We start from the raw sequence: 20,562 nt of genomic DNA, 5'->3' as shown, positions 1-20,562 counted from the left end.
CTTTATTTAAGGAAAACCGACGGTAAAAGTTTAAAACAAACATGGAGGAAAAGCCAGTAGGATAAACCTCGTGGTAACTTACTGAACGGCGCATGCGTGCACGCGATTGCATAATAATACGTCGGAACACACGGTCCGTATGGCAAAATCCCAACCGAGTAAAAACTAATCACAGCGCTCGGATTTACCTCAAGACTACTTGGCCGTATGAAACTATCAAAGTGACCCTATGGGGGACCCATAGATATATTATGCAGAATACAATTGTTTATTTTATGCGGTCAAGTCTAAGGTTAAAAAGTAAACGTGATATTTAATTCTTATACCCCCTTAACAATGAGTAAGTTCTTAAGAGGGAATAGTCGGAAGTTCACATTTTGGTAAATGTTTATCCCACCTACTTGTCCGGCACAAAATTAGCCGTCATCCCTGCAACAATAGCTTCACCAATCATTGATAAGGTACATGTCATCGGTGCCATGAGGTAATTTTTATGAAGCAGAATACAAATTAACATTTGAATCAGTGTCCGAACGATTAATATATCGTGTTTCGATGAATTGTTGGGGAAATTTTGGTAAAAAGTAGAAAACGTTTTTCAAAGCACTTTGAATGGATAATTAATGGCTAGTGTTTCGAGACAAGGGCTACTTGAATTTAAACTGATAAGAACGTCTTGGGCTGAGATTCGATGGCCCGAAAATGTAGGCAGGGTAAATCATAGGTCACGAATTATGCATGAACCCAAGAGGAACATAAATGGTTTAAATGGAGGCTTGTTTTAAACAATAACAAGGCGACACCACAACATCGGGAGCTACATTCCCTACACTTTGCGAAAAGTCATGAGCTACTTAAACGTGCACCTGCTCTTTTGTACAGAGAAGATGCAGCAGACGGGGCCTTTTGTGTTAATTGTCCTTCTCTAAGAAGACTAGAATGTCTAACCCTTTGCAGATGTCATAGCATAAGTAGCGAAAGCTCCTGAGTTATATCAAGACCCTGAGTGTTAGTCTGCCCTGGGGCTTGAACCAGACCTCTAACCTTAGACCTCGGAGCTAAAGTCGCCCAGGAGCCATCAAACTCGTCAAATTGAGAAGCACTCTGTTTTTTTTTACTAGGTATGAACAGACTATCCTGCAATTGTCCTGCTCGTGATGTTGATATTTTACAGAGTCGCATACTAAGAAATGTTATGTTTACAACAATGAGTAGTGGAAATATGATAGTTTTGTTGTCTTTATTTGAAAATGATGTGGTGTTCCAAAGATTTTTGGACGATTGTAGTTTGCTGGTGCACGAGGCTAAGAATCAAGGAGGTAACAATGTACTAGAAGGAACGAGAATGGCGATCATGACGAATGATATAAATTAACATACCTTCCAAGGCAAGTAATGTAGCGGCCGAGTTCTGATTTTGGACGCTTGCGGCCAATTTTCTTATTTTGGAAACTGGTGTATGATTTCTTTTTCTTTTTTCTTTTAATTTTGACGGTAGTGTCTGATTTTTGACAAAGGGGCCGATTTTTCGATTTTGGACAGCAAATGATCAGTTATCCAAACAAGTCAATTATCCTAGACTCCAAGCGCGTCTCCAACTAGACCAGCGGTGGCCAAGAAGAAATGAGAAGAAAACTCACTTGTGATTTCAATGGTGAAGTTACAAGTGACATTGTTTCCTGATTGGTCCATTGCATGACACAGAATAACACGATTCTTTTATTGAACGATTGAGGAGGTTGGTGGATTTGCTGATCATGAGTTGTCCGTAGCAACCGGTTTCGTGCAGGTAACCGACGATAAAAATTTTTCTCGTTCAGCATAAGATGACATGGGGTTTTTTGGACATGTGACACCAAACGTGAGAGAGAAAAAGATCTGGAATGGAAAAGAGTTCGTTAGTTTCAAGCGAAAGAACAAACATAAATCAAGCTGACATATCACCTGATGTCAACTCTAACCTGACCTTCGTACAGAGTTTTAGTATTTTTCACAACAGAAATGACGCATGGAACACTCATCGATTTCCCAATCTTTAAGCTCGCATTTAATTTATTTTTATCAGCACTTGCACAAAATATCTCCTTGGCTCGTTATCAAAATGGCAGAACCTATTATCAGTCGGGTCGAATACTGGCTTGGTTAACGGGAACATAGAAGAGGCTTTCAAATCTTTCCCGAAATAATTTTTAACTGGAAAATAACAGTTTCCCATAAAATAATGAACAATTAAAACTTATGATGACACGAACACAATAACATACGCGAAAACGTGTATCGGGGGTAAAAAGCTCAATATAGTATGAAGGTGGCAAGTTATGGGTAAACAAGTTGTGTACACAAAACTTATTGAAAAGGACTGCTGGACACAAAAATAAAAACTGCGGACGTAACACAAAGTTCGTACTGATATGGAAACCAGAAGAGAACTTAAGTTCCAAAAAACATGGTTAGGTAGTTATTTAAAGCCCTCTCTACTCAATTATTTCTTAGAGGGAATTTTCTGTGTAATAATAATGGTCTAGGATAAAATATGCACTGGACTGTTTTTTGGACGATTTTTTGGACGATTTTTTGGACGACTTTTTTTAACGATTTTTTGGACCATTTCATCAGGGGGGCGGCACACCTTTAGTACTCAGGGAGGAGTGGGTGCAGTCGAGAAGTACTGAGGGAGGGGTTGGGAAGAGTTTTGTTACTCAGGGAGAGGTGGTAGGTGGTTGTAACTGTAAACACTACTGGTTCATGGAGTTTTTACTCGATCGTACAGGTTATTTTAATTGGTTTTTCGACTGCCTTCAATCAAAATGTTTTCGCTGGGCCGCGTTGTTTCTTTAATTTATAGTAATGCGAAAATGCCACGTATACATTGGACGTAAATTTTTATTGAAAATATCGCGTTTACGATCTTTTACTGTAGAGTTACTAGTCTGGCGTAGGTTATGCGTGTGCCTTTCGAGTCGACTTGTGCACCATCAGTTTTCCTTTGGGTATATAGTGTGTAATTACCAGATTTATCTATCTTATTTTTGTCATTGAAGTTATCAGACGAGATCACGAGATTACCGGTCCTTGGCCCTTGAATAGAATTCACAAGCACTATCGTAATTTTTACGTTTGTACGTTTACTATATGAAATCATTTTTGGTACAATCGAGTGTCTCGAGTGCATTTAGCGGGTTTTGATTGTTTTTAAACAGGCGCGCGGAAGAAAGTTTAGTGGTGAACAATAAAGACAATAGAGTGTTTATGTCTCGGAACTGGCCTAGGGTAAAATATGGACTGGACTGGACTATTTTTTGGACAATTTTTTGGACTATTTTGGACGAGTTTTTGGACGATTTTTTGGACTATTTTTTGGACAATTTTATAAGGGAGGAGGCACACCTTTAGTACTCAGGAAGGGGTGGGTGCAGTCGACAATTACCGAGGGAGGGGTGGGGGAAGAGTGTTATTACTTAGGGAGGGGTGGTAAGTGGTTGTAATTATAAACACTACTGGTTAATGGAACTTTTACTCGATCGTAATAATTGTTGATTGTTTTTAGACTGGCACGCGAAAGAAAATTTAGTGGTGAACAATAAAGAAAATAGTGTTTATGTTTCGGAACTATCGGTCTGATAGTTGCCCCTTGGAAATCTGATGTTCTTAAAACTAGCATATTTGCCCAAGAAGCGAAGCTTGTCGGGCAAATATTTCTTTTTAAGAACATCAAATTTCCGCGGGGCAACTAGCAGCTGATGGTTCCTCGACAGAAACACTCTATTGTTTAACTAGGTATTTCGGTGTTGTGCGAAATTCTGTGATATCGTCTGATAAGATCACTGACAAAAGGAAGATAGATAAATTCACTGATAACATACTGTATACACAAAGGAAAACGTGAAGCAACTGATAGTGCACACACAAGTGGACTCAAAAGGCACACGGATAACTCAACAGTGAAAGATCGTAAACGAAATATTTTAAATATAAATTAAAGTCCAGTGTTTACGTGGCAGTTTCGCTTTCGCATAACGGAAATTCCGATATCTCGTCTGATAAAATCAATGACAGAAGGAAGAGAGATAAATCTGGTAATTACACACTGTATCCACGTTTTTCGAGGTGTGCGTTTTCGAGGTGTGCGGTCTGCGGTCTGCGGTCTGCGTTTTCGAGGTCTGAGAGAATATTGCTTTGTACGATTGTACCAAAAATAATTTCACATAGTAAACGCACAAACATTAAAATTGGGATAGCGCTTGTGAATTCTATATTTACGGCTAAAGTCAAGGGCCAAGGAACGGAAACTCTGTGATCTCGTCCGATAAAATTAACGACAAAAGATAGATGGATAAATCTGGTAATCACACAAAGGAAAACTGACGGTGTGCAAGTCGGCAGTTTACGTGGCAGTTTCGCTTTCGCATGGCTAAAAATTTAAAGAAACGCCGCGGCAAAGCGCAAAATGTTGATGAAGGAGAAGTCAGTCGAAAAACCGATTAAAATAATTATTACGATCGAGTTAAAGCTCCATTAACCAGTAGTGTTTACAATTACAACCACCTGCCACCCCTCCTTGAGTAATGACAGTCTTCCCCCACCCCTCCCTCAGTACTTGTCGACTGCTCCCATCCCTCCCCGAGTACTAAAGGTGTGCCTCTTCCCTTATAAAATGGTCCAAAAAATGGTCCAAGAAATGGTCCAAAACATAGTCCAAAAAAATCGTCCAAAAAATAGTCCAGTCCAGTCCATATTTTACCCTATGACGGTCACCAGTGTATCGCCGTACCCGCGACCACAATGTCACAAAAATAGTAAAGATTTTGTTACTCTTACTTAGCAAACGACGAAGGGAGACGTGATTATTTAGATAACGCTGAACATACTGCACTAACGACACCTTTTTTCGTTTCTTGTTCGTGCCCGAAAAGCAAAGGTCGAAAATATTGTAAATGCATAAATTGAAAGAAGATCAAAGCGGTCTACAAAAAACATTATAGCAACTAAGACAGTTTTATCGCCGGAAACGAGGAACTAGACGAGAAGTCGCTTGATGTTAGAAGGGTTTAAAAAAACAGTAATTATTAAAAATAATTAGAGATATTATGTCCCCGTTATCACATGATTACTGCAATGGGCAGTTTGTAGTCAGCTATCGCTGCCATGAAGGTTAAATGAGGGAGTTATATACAGACCTATGGCTGATGCAAGGAGAAATTTCTGATACGGATACAGACTGCTCGAGTGAAGGTTACGGGCGCTGGGATTTCAACTGGAAACGTTCAGTTCATTTGATTCTTTCGTTCTCTAAGAGGAGAAAGTTTGTGAAAGATTTGATGCCAGTGCATCTCAGATATTTAACAAATGGTAAACACCACAGCGTAGGCTATTGAGTTATGGATGCACGTGGGAGGTTGCTTAGCACGAAAGAAGCGTAAGAGTTGCTCGAGGCGATAGCCGAGAGCGACTCTAGCTTCTTGAGTGCTTAGCAAACCTCCCAAGTGCATCCATAACTCAATAGTGTACGCTTTGGTGTTTACCATTTGTTTGATAACATAACATTAATACATTGTAGCTAAAGAGTTCCCTTTTATTTAACAAAGCTTACGTGACCAGAAAAAACAAGCGCGCGCGGCAAAATAGTCTTTGCATTTCCTCGCGTCAGCAGCATACACCCATGGGCAAATGGGGGACGCTAAAATGACCAATCAGAGCGCGCGCTTTACTTTGGTTATGTTATAATACAAAATGAGCTTCTTGCCATGTTGATGAAAGTGAATGGATAGAAAAGTAGCGACAGATTACTTGGTTCTAACTTAATGTTTGATGTTTTGCACCTGACCTTTCACAAATGTTGAATGTATTCCAGTAATTTTGAATCGGAGCACTTTCAGATCGAGTGTTGAGAAACCAAATCAAGGAATTTAAAGCAGCCAATCAGAAGAAAGGAAAGTTCTCAGGAGCCAGTGAGAACTGAAAGTGAAATTACTTTCGACATTCGATTGAAATTACTCTAAAGGACAAATACAATGTTCTTCTCCTTGATTTTTTCGGCAATATGTTTTCGTGTAACACGAGAACAAATTACACCGTTATTGAGCTCCTGGACAAAACTACCCCGCTGTCATTTCTGTCTCAGTTGAAACTGCCATCACCTCGATAGCGCGAAACTAAAAGGTATCCAATGTATCTTTCACGTTAGTTCACTTCCTGTAAAGCAGCCCCCACTTCTTTACATGCGACATTTCAGACAACGGAATTCTACATCAAACACACTAAAATGTTTCATACACCATGTGTAGGGTCAACCCTTGCAGTATGCGATCATTTTCATGCTAAACATCTTAATACTAAGAATTATCTAAACAGTCACTGAATCTTTTCAATTTTTTTTTTTTAGGTTCAAGGTATTTACAAGCGATTTGAAAGAAACTTTCTATTCCAATCATTATTTCAATATGTATCTTGGAGAAGGCCCGATTTTGATCCACTTTCTCCGTCACACATCGGTGCAAAATCAATGTTGCGTGACCGAAAAAAAGCGTCACAAAGGGAGGATGATCGCGCTCCCTAATAATAAGTAATAATAATAATAAAACTTTATTGATGTGTCAGGGGTATTTAGCTTGAAGCTAATTGGGGACACAACTTGGAATGTTGGTTTTTGCTGAGGCAGGAAAACCGGAGGACCCGGAGATAAACCCTCGGAGCAAGGATCAGAATCAACAAACTCAACCCACATGTGACGCTAGGTCCGGGAATTGAACTCGGGCCATAGCGGTGGAAGGCGAGTGGTCTCACCACTACACCATCCCTGCTCCCCAGCTTCCTGCTGGCAAAAAAGCTGCTCACTACGGTTTTAAATATTGTATATACAATAGAGGATTAGTCAAGAATAACAAATGCGTTTGATATCATGTTTCGAAATAAAGAATCAACATAACTGGTCGGTTGATAAACCCTTCAACCTCAGTCACCAACATCTAATTTCCCCTTACAATATCCCTTCTAAATCAAACGCTACGGTTATGGGAAAAAAGACAATGATCTGAACTGAATGAAGCTCTAGATTGTAAAAAAAATTTTCTTCGCGTCAGTACTATGACTAATGTAAAGCATACAGTATGGGAAACATGCCTACCGATATTCAAGGAGCGTAGAGGGCTAAACGAAGTCTTCCTTGGATCTCCCAAGTCTTTCTAAAATCTAAATTTGTCCATAAATGGGATGTTTGATAGTGTTGTCCATTGTTGGCATAAGACCTTGTTGACGCAGTTCTCAAAATTTGGCTGAATTGAAGATAGCTAAAACGAAGTTTAGCTAAAGAAGGGCAAACTGTTGGTTTCTTAACCGGCCGACTGTTTTTCAGGTAAAGTTACAAAAAGCACTGAGTTTGGTTTCGATATCTTTCTACTAGCAAACATGGCGATCAAACATGGCGGTAAACACACGATCAAACATGGCGGTACACACAGACACACACACACACACACACACACACACACAGAGACACACACACACACACACACACACACACACACACAAAAATACCCATAATTGCATGGATCTTTTGTAACACTAAATACCTCATTTTCGTTCTCGCCAAAAAAATTAAACTTCAAAAGATCGTTTTTGATAAATCAAAGACAGTTTGTTTCACAATTTGTGGCAGGTGTAACTTGGGGAAGGAGGGGGGGGGAGAAACTGCACGGGAGGGGGATAGTCTGGTACCCTCTCCCTTTTTCCCTCTTTCTTTCCCATCTCCTATCATATCTACCTCACGGAGTAATCTGTAATCTTCGTGACTTTCGATGGTCTAGCATTTAAATACTCAGGCATTAGAGGGATACTCTCCACCAAATGTTAACATTTAATCAAAATGTAGATCTTTTGCCAAAACGACTACTGGAAGAAGAAAAAGTTCCCTAAAACCTTTCATTTGATTAAAATCCTGTTGCAAAAGCGCGAAATTCACTCAATTCAAAGACCGGAAGTTGAAATGGCTCCTAGTTAAACATAGCCTGCGAACAGGCTCCCCGTTTAATCAGACGTGGGGACACAGAAACCTTCCCCTCCCTTCCCCTGCTTCGCGCCCTCCAAGCCGGGAGCCTGTTCGCAGGCTAAGTTAAACACGTGATCAATGACGAAGAAAGGAGAACTGAAAAACATACGAGCGATCGTAATGGAGTCCGACTGTAGAGATTCGAGTTTTCCTTCTCGGATTAATCGCGGGGGTGATCGAGAGTGCAGACGCTCGTGGAACTGAACCATATATGTGTTTGAGCCTTACGACAGTGAGGCTAGTTCTGACTCCTCGAATGAACCAGATGATGCCGATCCATTCGAGCGATTGCAAAACAGACTGGTAAGCGATTTCTCTGAGCTAAAATCTTCGCCTTTTGGCAAAATCTCTTCGTTTGTCACTTCACAAAGTGAAGTGATCGTTAGATTTGAGAAATGCAGCAGTGTTTGGCCTTAAAAATGTAGGACCTCAACTTGACTAGACCTGCATTTGTTTTTAACGCAATAAAGCTATTCTTTCACATTCGCTGCACGTGTTATGTAAATCTTAAACTTGCGTAATTCCTTATTCTTTTACTTCTTCTTCACCTTCTTCCTCTTGATCCGAATTTTCCTCCTCACTCTGAACCGGGGTCGACGTAATAAACTCCTTGAGCGAAGTGCGTTGTGTGCTTTTACTCTTTACTAGAACGGACGTCTGACAGCCTGCCAAGTTATTTTAGCGTGCGGTTTGGTTACTTTCTTCGGGACGGCCAAACTACTGTCACAACAGATTTGTATTTTAATGTATTTTCAAGTGACTAAATTTGCCTCTAGCGGTACGACTGCTCCGAAATTGCACAGAGACATCTTTCCCTATTTTGGGAGTTTGGGTGCTGACATCTTGAGCTTGGAGTGAGAATTCTACCGATGCAAAACCTAATTGTTCGGTAACTCTCTTTGGAAAGGGAGAGCTATTCATTTTCTATATGTGCATCGAGGATCTGGAACACGCACCGGGTAAATGAGTTGGGTTATAAGTTTGAAAGAGCTTTTTGCTGCATTTTTCAGTCAATGAATACAGGTTCATATTTGATATTATATATGCAAGGCTAAAAAGATTAAGAAAAGTTATTAAAATGCTAAAACCAAACGTTTTCGGTTGTTTTTCATCTTCAGGGTTGAAAGTGTTGACCGTCTGTACATAACTTATGTGATTCCCGATGGGAAAAGTTTGGAGACATAAGAAATGACTTGTTTGTTCAAACTGGGGTGGAATTGTTGGATCATTAGCCCCTTCGACGATCCTACGCTTGTGGAATGTTTCTGCTGAGGGGAGAACACGCCAAGTGAAAGAATGTGATGGATTTTACCGCAAGTGTTTTGGAGGTTCAGAAGTGTGAGTAGGTCAGCTTTATATTTATTTTCCAGGTAATACATACCCCCTTGCAGCTTTCCGTTTTCTGTATGCTCCACGTAGTTGTTGACGATTTTGTTTTGATAATCCCGCGCTAGTGTCACGGACTTGTGAAGATGAGAGTTTTTTTTTCGTCCTCGAGCCTTTGTTTCTTTTCTACGGGCGGATTAATATAAAAAATTAAGGGAACAGCATTCTATTTTAGAAAGGGCTTTCATCTTTAAACCCATAGATTTCACCAGAACCGACTGTTCCTCAAAAGAACCTGCAGTGAAGTAGTGAATGCTGCACAGACGGCTAGAGTTTGTTGGGTTCTCAAAATCAGATCGCGTGTTTTTCACGGCTCTCATCCATAACTTGGCGAAATTAGGATCTTCGGGCCATTTATGAAGGCTTACTCCATCGCTACGAGTATTGGAACATCCACCAACCACACATCGTTGCGGTATTACTGTATTTTTGGGGCGCGTTTTTTACTGAGTCCTTTTACTGAGCTACATCGCAAAAAAAAATGTTTTGTGTAGTCTTACATGACAACAGAAAAGAAGCTAACTGCATAGAAACTAACTGCACACCAGCAACTCCATAAAGTTTAATCACGCTTCCTGAAATACCGACCAAAATCCTCTTTAGTTTATAAGCTCCGTATCATCATCCAACAACCGAGGAAAGAGTTCAGCAGAACTATGAACAAACTGTGTTGTTACCATTTGTTTTATTAACATAACATTGAAACATTGTAACAAGAGTTCCTTTTTATTTAAAAAATCTTACGTGATCAGAAAAAACAAGCGCGCGCGGAAAAATAGTCTAAGCATTTGCTCACGTCAGCAGTATACACCCACGGGCAAATAGTAGATGATGAATTAACCAACCAGAGCGCGCGCTTTGCTTTAGTTATGTTATAAATGAAAATGGAAAAATCAATAGACGAAACTTCTAAATATGTCTCTTACGAAAAAGAATAAACTTTCGACAGCACTAGAATAACAGCTTTCACAAAACCAGTATTTTCAAATAAAATTGCAGTTTCTGTGCTATCTTTAAGCCCTATAATAAAAGCAACAAAAATGACTAGGATTTGCCACACACGTACAGTGCGAGTAACCATTCTAAGCAACAGGGGCTCTCCCACTTTACGCGTGCGCACTTGCACTCTTGTGCCAATTCCGTAGTCTGTGGAACTATAACTAAAATCCATTCGACCGTCAACCCTAGGAAACACAAAACGTTTGTATGTAAGACTGAGAAATTAATACTTGTAATATCATAATGTACGATCCACACAGTGGGGTGAACAGCGGAGAAGGCAATAAATGCAATGATGTCATTTACTTAAAATTTACAAGTCTTTTTCAAAAACATGGGCCATCTTATGTCAAAAGCCCTCTGTACATAACTCTATCCAAACAATATGTAGCACAGAATTTCAGCTTTATATTGCTTAAAGTATTGAGAGAATTTAACTGTACATACAAAAATCATGGTAATTGTACTTTTTGCTGTTATCTAAAATTCAATTCTCCCCATATACAATTTGGTGTTTGATCAATTGATACCTAGATAGATAGATAGTTTATGCGCAAAAAAAAAAAAAACTAGCCGCCACTAAGCTGAATTGTGTATTTACAATACAGTGTAAAATATAGTATAATTGCCAAGGAGCAGCTGTGGCCAAGAGGCGGCAGCATTATAGAGCCGTGTGCGCATGAGCTGCAGGGAGAAAAAATCTCGATTTTGTGCAACATAAGATAACAATAGACTTTTCGTCAGCCAATCATTTTGCGATTTGTAAATGTGACAGAGTTATTAGACATATTTTGGAATAAACTACAGGCTCTTATTTCAATCATTTCGCGATTTGTAAATGTGACAGAGTCACTAGACACATATTTTGGAATAAATTAGAGACTCTTATATTTCAGTATTTTTCTATATTTTATCGTAGTGATTTTTCTACTTTTAGGATACGATCTGGTGATCGTTTTGGAATGCAGTATATCATGGTGTTATAAACGGATATGTGCAAGTTACGCCTCCTTGTAAGACGTGATTTCTCAGGCGCCGTTTAACTAATTTTCTTCGGCAAAATTATCTAGCTTGTTTTCAGTTGATATAATTATCACATCTCGATAGCAAAACAAGTACAGGACTTCCTTACCGCGCGCTGCAATTCGGAAGGGCGAAGTTTTGGCAACAAGTTGCAGAATCGAATGTTGTCCTACACTTGTTCGTTTCACATAAGTAGAGGCTGTTTTAGTTAGTTCTTCAGTCAGTGGTTATTTTGAGTTACATTGGAAATTAACATACAATGTCCAAACTGAAACCATCACAGATATTGTTTCCTTTACAAACAACCATTATCTGAGTAAACCATGTCTTAATGCAGCAATTGATATATAGCCAATTGCCATTGAACAATTGAGGCTGCAATAGTTCGCTGAACACGTTTTCCTTTTGTTATGTTTTTTTTTGTTCTGTTTCATTACGCAAAAGCTTTGATATGATGCAATTCACTATGTAAACCATGTCTTACTACAGTAATCCAAATAGAGACAATGGTCATTGAACAGGTAACAATGGAACATTTTGCTCAACATGTTTTTGTTTTGATATACACGATGCAGTTGACTATGTAAACCATGCCCTGATGCAGCAATTCACATAGAGACAATTGCCATTAAACAGTTAACAATGCTACATTTCGCTCAACTTGTTCTTGTTTTGTCATCTACGATGCAGTTAAGTATGTAAACCATGCCTTAATGCAGCAATTCACAATTTCCATTAAACAGTTAACAATGCAATAGTTTGCTCAACATGTTCATGTTTTGTATAGGTAATCACATGATTTCGAGTGCAATTTGGAATAAATAAGCATGAGTAAATTTTTTCAAAGACTAACAAAATTGCATGAGCCCGTAGAACAAGTGCAATTTGTGGTCTTTGAAAAAATTTACAAGTGCTTATTTATTCTAAATTGCAGGAGAAAAACATGTGATTATCAATTAATAATATGCATGAAAACTACGAGGTAGCTTCTCATAACTACGCAGAAGAAGAGCGCGCGCATCACGTGCAAAAATAATTTATTCAAACCCTGCAAGTGACATTGACCTTGACATTGACCTTGACATTGATCAATCATTCTGACCAATCAGCATGTCTGGTTTGTTTCCTTCTTTGTACTGAATTAACTCTCTTCTGCACTGAATTAACTCTTTTCTGCACTTAATTAACTGAAAACAGCATTCATCTTTACCAATTAGAACTGAGAAATTTTTTCATGTATATTTAACAATTATTCCACTATGCTATGTATCATCTTATATCCAACAAGCGCGAGTGGAATAATTGTTTTATTAAAAACGTTGAATTAAATTAAATTTTATTCAATTTTTAGCTCACTTTTAATTTTAATCTGACACGTACGCTTGCCATATCTGTAGATTATGGTAGATTGGCTGATATACCATAATGGCTAAGCCAATAAAAAGTCTTGAATTGCATTATCCAATGATCTAGTTTTTAATAATATTAGATATATATATATGATAAAGTTCAATACAACTACTAAAAGCCTTTGTATTGCCAAGTAAGTTACTTTATTTTCCCAGAGAAATTATTAAGTCTGAAAAACCTAATGGGAAAAGGTTAAAAAGATACTGGTAGCTCCAGCCGTAAATGATGTCATGATGAAAATAGAAAATTCTAGATATAAGCCCGCGCTCGTGCTTTTAAGAAATGCCTTCGGGTTTGTTTTTACAAACGACTTAAGAACAACAATCAATAACAAAAGTAATTGAGAAGAAACTGCTGTCGACTTGTTACTGTAAGTTTCTAAAAATTAAACACAGTTCTTTTAAGATTATACAAAATGTAAGATCTTTTGGGACGAGTAATAATATGATGTTTTAAAAAATCTGAGCGCTAAAAATAAGCTTAAGGATTCGAAAGTTATTAACATCTCCTACAAAATGGTATTTAAATTTGGATTTAAATGTTAAGATTGTGTCTTTCTCGTTGGCACCTAGCGATAGGTACTACTAGTATAGTAAGATAATATCTAAAATAATATCTTGTAAAAGTGAGTATAATACAATGATAGTAATAAAGTCCTATATAAATAATATTATTAAAAACTGGATCATTGGTTAACACTTGAACTGTCCAAGTAAGGGGTGCAATCTTTGATTAACAACAAGACATACATGTACATTTACCCTGGTTTACAAGGAAAAAATGGTAGATAGAGATCGAAATACCATCTATGTACAATACATGTAATGTAAAAATTGGGCCATTGAAAGTTCACCAGGACACTGCTGAGTAGCCTTAAAATTACCTGATCTCTAAGGCTGAATGAACCTTCCCAGGTATGCTGCACCAAGGAAAATGTCTCAGCTTACCAAATGCTTTCCCTTCAACTCCCGGAAGTGACTGCAATGTAACCTCTCCATACAAATTTAAAACTCAGTCTATTCAGGAAACAACTGAAGCAAGATGTTTTTTCTCTTCTTATGACAAGCGTTAAAGAAAAAAATATCCTGGGATTAATAGGTTCATACAACGCAATTTATCAGTTTAAAGGTGGTAGCTATGATGTAATTATAACAAATTCTCTAAACTAGCTATCGCCTCCTTGTTAGCTCAATTGGTTAGAGCGGCAGATTGTGTTGTGCGGGAGGTCGAGGGTTTGAGCCCCGGCCGGACCAATACTCATGGTCTTAAAATAAGTGAGAAGAATTTACTACCTTTCTATAATCAAAAAATGGATAGATATTCTACTCTTCTTGGATAAGGACGAATAAACCGTAGGCCCCGTCTTCTGCAGGGTTAGGGTAGGAGAATTTAATTTCACACGCACGAGATTACTGTGTGGTGGAAGTCCTCCCCTGGGTGGGATGGGTGGGTGTTGGCCCTGAAAAGCCCCTATGGGGAGTGGTCAATTAGCCATGTATGTATGTATGTATGATGAGAGATTTAGTCATTTCTAATCAGATAATCAGATCCTGGTACAGGTATTTCTAGAAAGATAAAACGGTGTTTTCATCTTGGGTACTTTACTTTCTGTTTAATGATGGTATGGCTGTTGGCAGTCAGGGTATTACAGAATTGATAGAATGCTTATCAGCCCAAGCAGATTCATAGTGCCCATACAAAATGTACAATGCAGCTCTTTTACCCCTTTAACCAAGACAGAGTTTTCTTTTTTTAATATCAATACAATATCACACAGCCAAGTCCTGAGAAGAAAGAAAAATATCAATTAAGGGATTAGTTGATCCAATAGTCAAATGACCGAAGTAACAGCAGAAAAATTGAATGGCAGACAGTAACAAGAATTACTAATGAGATCTTGCAAGTGAAAGGGTTCAATTATGCAGACTTTTAAAAATGTGGCCCAGGTTTCTTCAGTTTGTTGATTTCTAGTACCACACACAATGTACAATTAATGTACCACCACAGTTAAACCTTTATTATACTACTATGAGTGACCAAGACAGAATTTCTCCTCACAATATCAATTCAAAATCAAGCAGACAAGTGATGAGAATGAACAAAAATGTCAATTAGGGGATCATTGGTCAATCCAATACCAGTTCAATCGCCCGAATTTAAATCGTCCGCATGATAGGGCCGACAGTACTTATGAGATATTTCGAGGGAAAGGGTTAAACTCTTTTTAAATAATTTCTTCAAAGAAAAAAAAACTTAGTATTAACACACATGTAATAGTGTATTGTACTTACTCTAAATAAATATGCCATCTGTGACTTTGTACTCCTTAATATTCCTCAGCTTTCCTCCCAAAAGGCATGTGGAATTTCCCCCTTGTTGGACACCAACCTTTGTAAGTTTCAGTGGGGCTATAAGGTCCTGTTGCACATCTGGATCTGGATACCGCACACTCTCCAACAACTTCCCATCTTTATACCAGGAAATCCTCCTCAGTGAGGTGCTGTTCTCGTTTCCTCTTTTAGTTAGGTTGCAGAAGATTATGATGTCGTCGCCTGAATTAAGAACACTGGAATCTGTGACTTTCACACTGTTTGAATTTCATTTCCTGAAATGCAAGAATGTGTAAACAGTTACATGTAGGTGAAGATTATTGGCCAAGTGCTAAAGCATCAGGTGGATGGATTTTTCTGTTGACTAACAAATACATTTTGTTTCCTTGTTGGAATGGAGATGGTTTATAGAAATATTTGTTGCATAAGGACTTTTATAAAAAGGTACTTTACCATTTAAGATGAGGGTATAACTTTTTCATGATCATTTAGCACTCACACCTCATGTAAACTGCATGTTCAAAGAAGTGAAAAATAACAGGAATGTTGACTTTAAACAATGGCAAGTAACCACACTACAACAGCTCATCCTATTCTCAGTGGTTTAAAGGAGATAGCAGTAGTGTTTTTCCCCCTCAATAAGATGCCAGTCTTCAGAAAAGTTACCCACACCTCTTGCATTTCCTCCTGTTTTCTGACAGTTTATTTTTACTCAGTTCGATACTCAATGGATATACACGACATACATAATAGACTTATGCTGTAAGAGTATGAAGTAGTGAAATGTCATCTGTAATGCATAGACTTACTTGTAATAACGCTGACATGAAAGCCATGCTTCTTTGGTAAGCTTACATTTTTCGCAAAAGCATGGCACTCATAGCTTCCAAGATCACAGTACGGACTGTCATCATAAATTGTTACATTCTTCAAAGTCATGGTTGTGGACAATTTAATGTTTCCGCCTACAACGAAAGCAATTAATTTGTTAGCAGGAAGAGAAGAAAATGGCTTTGTACTGTACAGATGATAGAGGGGGAGGGGAGGGGTGGGGGGACCTGATCCCATTCCATGCAGAAATTGAAGTAAGATTAAAGCATCAAGTATCCGAAAAAAGGAAAACTTCAAATCTCTCTTGCCATGTGCGAGGTTTCAGGGAAATCTTGATGTTTGGTCAAACAGAAAGAAATAAAATTCACGGGTCACATATAATTCAGGGGGGAAATCATGTTTCAGCCTCGTTCATAAATTCCCAAATCATGCCTGCCTTAATCTGTGAAATTCGCACATCACATGGCCACCTACTGTACATCTTACAGCCTGTAATTGCAGTTTTGACTTGATCAATGCAATATTTATGACGATTTTCAGAATCCTGGTTTGGGAGTAAAGTCTAAGATCCAGAGGTTGTTTTGTTTTGTTTTCTAGAGCCAGATACATTATTTGTAATACAAAGATATACTCACTTATATTCTCTGTTCTTTGATTAAACAAAAATCTATCCCCCTCTAACTTTCTGTATCGGTTAAGATCATCTCTCCTATAGAACTCTATTCTCTCTGGTTGAAGTTTACCAGATGCATCAAATGCAATGCAAGTAACGTTTGCTGAGGTGTACTCTAGTGGGTAGATATTCTCTGGGAAAGATTATATAACTCCAAATCATGGTTTTCCTGGAAAAGAAAGAAAAAAAGAGAAAAAGAAAAAAATGTACATTTACATCTATTAAATTGCAGCAACTGCACATACATGTATACTTGTATCTAGAAATGAGAAACTGGCGTGCTTTTCTGCATGGGGCCGGACAGATGTTAATTTGAAGATGTAATAGATTTTTGCTCCTACTGTACCTTACGAAGCTGTAACGCACAATGTAACCATACCTAAGCTATCTCTTATTGATATATAAAAAATTGTAAGCTAAAGTGCACAAGTAGATCACTCTAAATAATTCACACTGTTTTTTGTTCGAAGTTCGAATAACGCGCATAGAAATTTCTAGATCATTCCGTTATCAGGTATTGTTATTTAGTAACTGCCCGAACACAGATCCAAAAAGAATAACATCGCAAGTTGTGTCATTTTCAATGATAATTTTTTTAGAAATCGTCCCTGCCACACTGCAACCATGTATTTTAATCCATCATGACATAAAAAGTTTGAGCAAGACTATAGCAACGCTTTGACAAAAAATATTGCGATCTCAGAATTCCAGCTCAGCGAAAAAATGTGATTTTCAAATTAGTATATCTTAAAGTTTATGTAACGGCGTAAAAATTCTTAGAGCATAAAAAACAGTCTTAAATTTCACAAATGCGACCTCAAACATCTTTCACTTCCAAATTCATGTATACGATCTTAAGGCCAAGGAGCTAAATTTCGTAGAACAAACAACACAATTACGTATGTGGTGATAGCACTCAGTCACACTTTTAGATTTTTTCGATAAGTTCATCCTAAACTTTTAAAACTTCAAAATCAACATATACGATTTAAGACACCACCTTCCATTTGTAACCACAAAAAAAAAAAAAAAAACTGCGAGGTTTTCGCTAGAGAAAGCTCGTAATTTGCATCGAGAGATCGAAATTTATTCCTACATTACGACAGTTATACACTCACAAGGCTTCAAAGAAAATTAAAAAACAATGCTAACATGAGATCGCAAATCTTCTAGACGAAAGCGTCGGTTCTCTTCAAAGGTTTCAACCGACGGTGAGGTGAATATACTGATTTAACTTCACCAACACATCCACTGTGCTGAAAGTAATTTTTCTCCATTAACAAGACATACGTCCTTTCAAATCTTTATTTTGGTCGGACATCTTGTCAATTTGACCGGACATTAATTAGCATTATTATACATTGTAGTCACCATCTATCTTCTCATTGGCTAAACGCCTACAGTTAATTCTGGGAAACAGCGCAACCTACAGATTATTCATTAATCTGTACCTACAGATTAGTGAATAATCTGTAGGTTGCGCGCGCAATACATGATTTCCGGTGGAGCAATGTCAAGTTCACGGACACCGAAGTAAGAATGGCTTCTCGATTCGCTTCATCGACTCAGCGAGAAATTGAGAAATTACTTGAAGATAAAGATTCGGAAAATACTAAAAGAATGTATAATGAAACAATTATTGGATTCGTTTTTTGTAATATCCGGAATAATCAAGGTCTCGGTTACTGTTATCAGGCTCAGCCTTCGGCCTCAGCTGATAACACTTACCTCGACCTTGATTATTCCGGATATCACAAAAACTTCATTAAAATTATTTTGCATGATGAAATTCACTAGAATAATGATTTTCAAGAACTGCAATTAATTTCTTTATTTCATTATCAGCCATGAGCATGAACACTTCATTATGCAGTTTTTCTTCATGATACTGCACGGAAACTCTCCACTGAAGTATTTTTTTCGTTCGATATCAGTACTTTATAGTAAACTGATTTGCCGGGAAAAAATAAAAGCAATGTCTTAAGTCCTGTTTCCTTATTTGGTTATAAATAAACCTATGCAAGCCCTGAAGGTCACGCCAGAAAGACGGGATCAATTGCAGCGTAGCGCAAGTCACGACGACACTCTGGGGACACTAAAAACCACAATTCTGACCGGATGGCCAATGCAGAAGGATCAAGTACCAATCAAGATCCGGGAGTAATGGTCTTACCGCGACGAACTATTAGTACACAATGGCGTTCTTTTCAAAGGCTCGAGTGTAGTCATCCCCGGCTAAGTTACTGAGACCTGAAGTCAAATCTAGAATTCTTTCCAGGCATTTAGGAGTAGAAGCTTGCCTGCGTAAAGCTAGAGACACTGTACTCTAGCCTGGTATGAATGCAAAAAGGAGTAACCAAATCAAACAATGTTCAATTTGCAACGAATTTGAAGCTAAAAATCAGAAGCTTCTAATGTAAAGCCATGAACTTCCTAACCGCCCGTGGAGTTGAGTAACTGCTGACCAGTTCAGATTTCATGACAAAGAATACATCGTGCTTGTTGACTACTACTCAGATTTCATGGAAGTACAAAAATTGGAGGAAAACACTTCCAGTTCCGTGATTGAATTCTTTTAAGGAACAGTTCAGCCGACACGGCATCCCAGACACACGCATTCCCGACACACAACTGACAACGCTCCTCAGTTTACAAGCCATGAGTTCCATCAGTTTTCAGTCGATTAGGAGTTCACTCACGTATCGTCTTCCCCGCATCATCACAGATCCAACGGAAAGGCAGAGTCTGCTGTGAAAATTGTCAAGTCTTTGTTCAGAAAACCTCTCAACGATAACAAAGACCCGTAGTTAGCCCTATCGAACCAACGTAACACACCAACAGAGTCCCTCGTAAGTAGCCCTGCACAGACATTGATGTCTAGACGCACCATAACCTTACTACCTTTAACTTCTAACCTACTGTACCCCAAGATTCCAGAAAATGTTAATGCAGAGCTTAATTTGAAAAGGCAAAAGGCTACATGGTACCATGACCGCACATCGCGCACCCTACCAGAATTACAAGTTAGGCAAGACATAAGAGTGGCATCTCTTCAGAGGAATCAAAGGTGGAAAACCGGCACCTGTATTGAGAAGTTTCAGACAGGTCCTATGTAGTAAAAACTAGTTCAGACAATCAAATATTACGTCGAAATCGGGAATTTCTCAAGCCAGCTGCACAACCATTAGCAGAACAGCACAAACTAGTTGAAAGAAGTGATAGCCAGCTTTCAAAAAGTGTAAACCAGCCTTCAAAGCGAGATGTCAATTCAGCTAATCATGAACCGAAGCCAATATTGACACCACAGACTGTTCCATTGAAGAAAACTCGCACCAGAGTTGTAAAGCCACCCTCGAAGTTCAGTGACCTTGTTGAGTAGTTTATCGTATGAAAATTGACTTCAGCTCAAGCGAACTCGAAGTCTTCATCAGTTAGAAAAACTGACTATTGGACAGTAACTTTAATAAGGACTTTCGACTTTCGGTCCTGTATGAAGTTCCATTTGTTTTGTTTTGTCCTTTTTTTAAATTTTATTTTAGTCATCTCCTTTTCAATTTGAACACATTTCATTTACGTTCATACGTTTACTTTTGGAAGTTAGCTTGCCCCAAAAGAAGGGAGATGTTACGATAAGTTGGCCTACGTCACTTGTCACGTTACGTGTTTCCTTATTTGGTTATGAATAAACCGGTCCGAATGGTTTATTCACTACTATTTTAACCTTTTTCACTTGTGAAAACAAGACGTAAACTCGAGCAATTTAAATGTTAATGAATAAACACTTGGCGACGCGCTGTCTGGCTGGTCAAGACTTCATTTCCTCAGGAAATATTCATTACAGCTGTTGGCGACCTGAAATTCAGCTT

The 20,562-nt window shown here is 38.3% G+C and overlaps 1 protein-coding gene and 3 long non-coding RNA genes across 8 annotated transcripts in view; 2 read left to right on the top strand and 2 right to left on the bottom strand.

The window, feature by feature from the left end:
- LOC148731608 (uncharacterized) overlaps window positions 1–20,562 on the top strand; it is a 136,763-nt gene that overhangs the window by 13,994 nt on the left and 102,207 nt on the right. The gene's annotated exons all lie outside the window — the stretch shown is intronic.
- The window catches only part of LOC148731612 (uncharacterized), a 197,078-nt gene that overhangs the window by 139,856 nt on the left and 36,660 nt on the right, over window positions 1–20,562 (bottom strand). The gene's annotated exons all lie outside the window — the stretch shown is intronic.
- LOC148731613 (uncharacterized) overlaps window positions 7,876–20,562 on the top strand; it is a 25,181-nt gene continuing 12,494 nt past the window's right edge. For 2 of the 3 annotated variants that reach the window (XR_016000923.1, XR_016000922.1), the window contains exons 1-2: window positions 7,876–8,347; window positions 9,163–9,382. This is a non-coding gene — a long non-coding RNA (uncharacterized LOC148731613). The remainder of the gene's footprint in view (window positions 8,348–9,162; window positions 9,383–20,562) is intronic. The other variant, XR_016000921.1, reaches the window with a different exon arrangement.
- The window catches only part of LOC148731614 (uncharacterized), an 11,493-nt gene continuing 1,027 nt past the window's right edge, over window positions 10,097–20,562 (bottom strand). The window contains exons 2-6 of one of the 2 annotated variants that reach the window (XR_016000925.1): window positions 16,659–16,865; window positions 16,002–16,157; window positions 15,154–15,467; window positions 13,746–14,646; window positions 10,097–10,614 (exon numbers count right to left, since the gene is read on the bottom strand). This is a non-coding gene — a long non-coding RNA (uncharacterized LOC148731614). Of the gene's footprint in view, window positions 10,615–13,745; window positions 15,468–16,001; window positions 16,158–16,658; window positions 16,866–20,562 lie in introns of both variants that reach the window. The other variant, XR_016000924.1, reaches the window with a different exon arrangement.

Source organism: Stylophora pistillata, chromosome 5, assembly GCF_964205215.1.
Source record: "Stylophora pistillata chromosome 5, jaStyPist1.2, whole genome shotgun sequence".
NCBI lineage: Eukaryota > Metazoa > Cnidaria > Anthozoa > Scleractinia > Pocilloporidae > Stylophora > Stylophora pistillata.
This window is presented reverse-complemented; position numbering and strand designations above follow the sequence as displayed.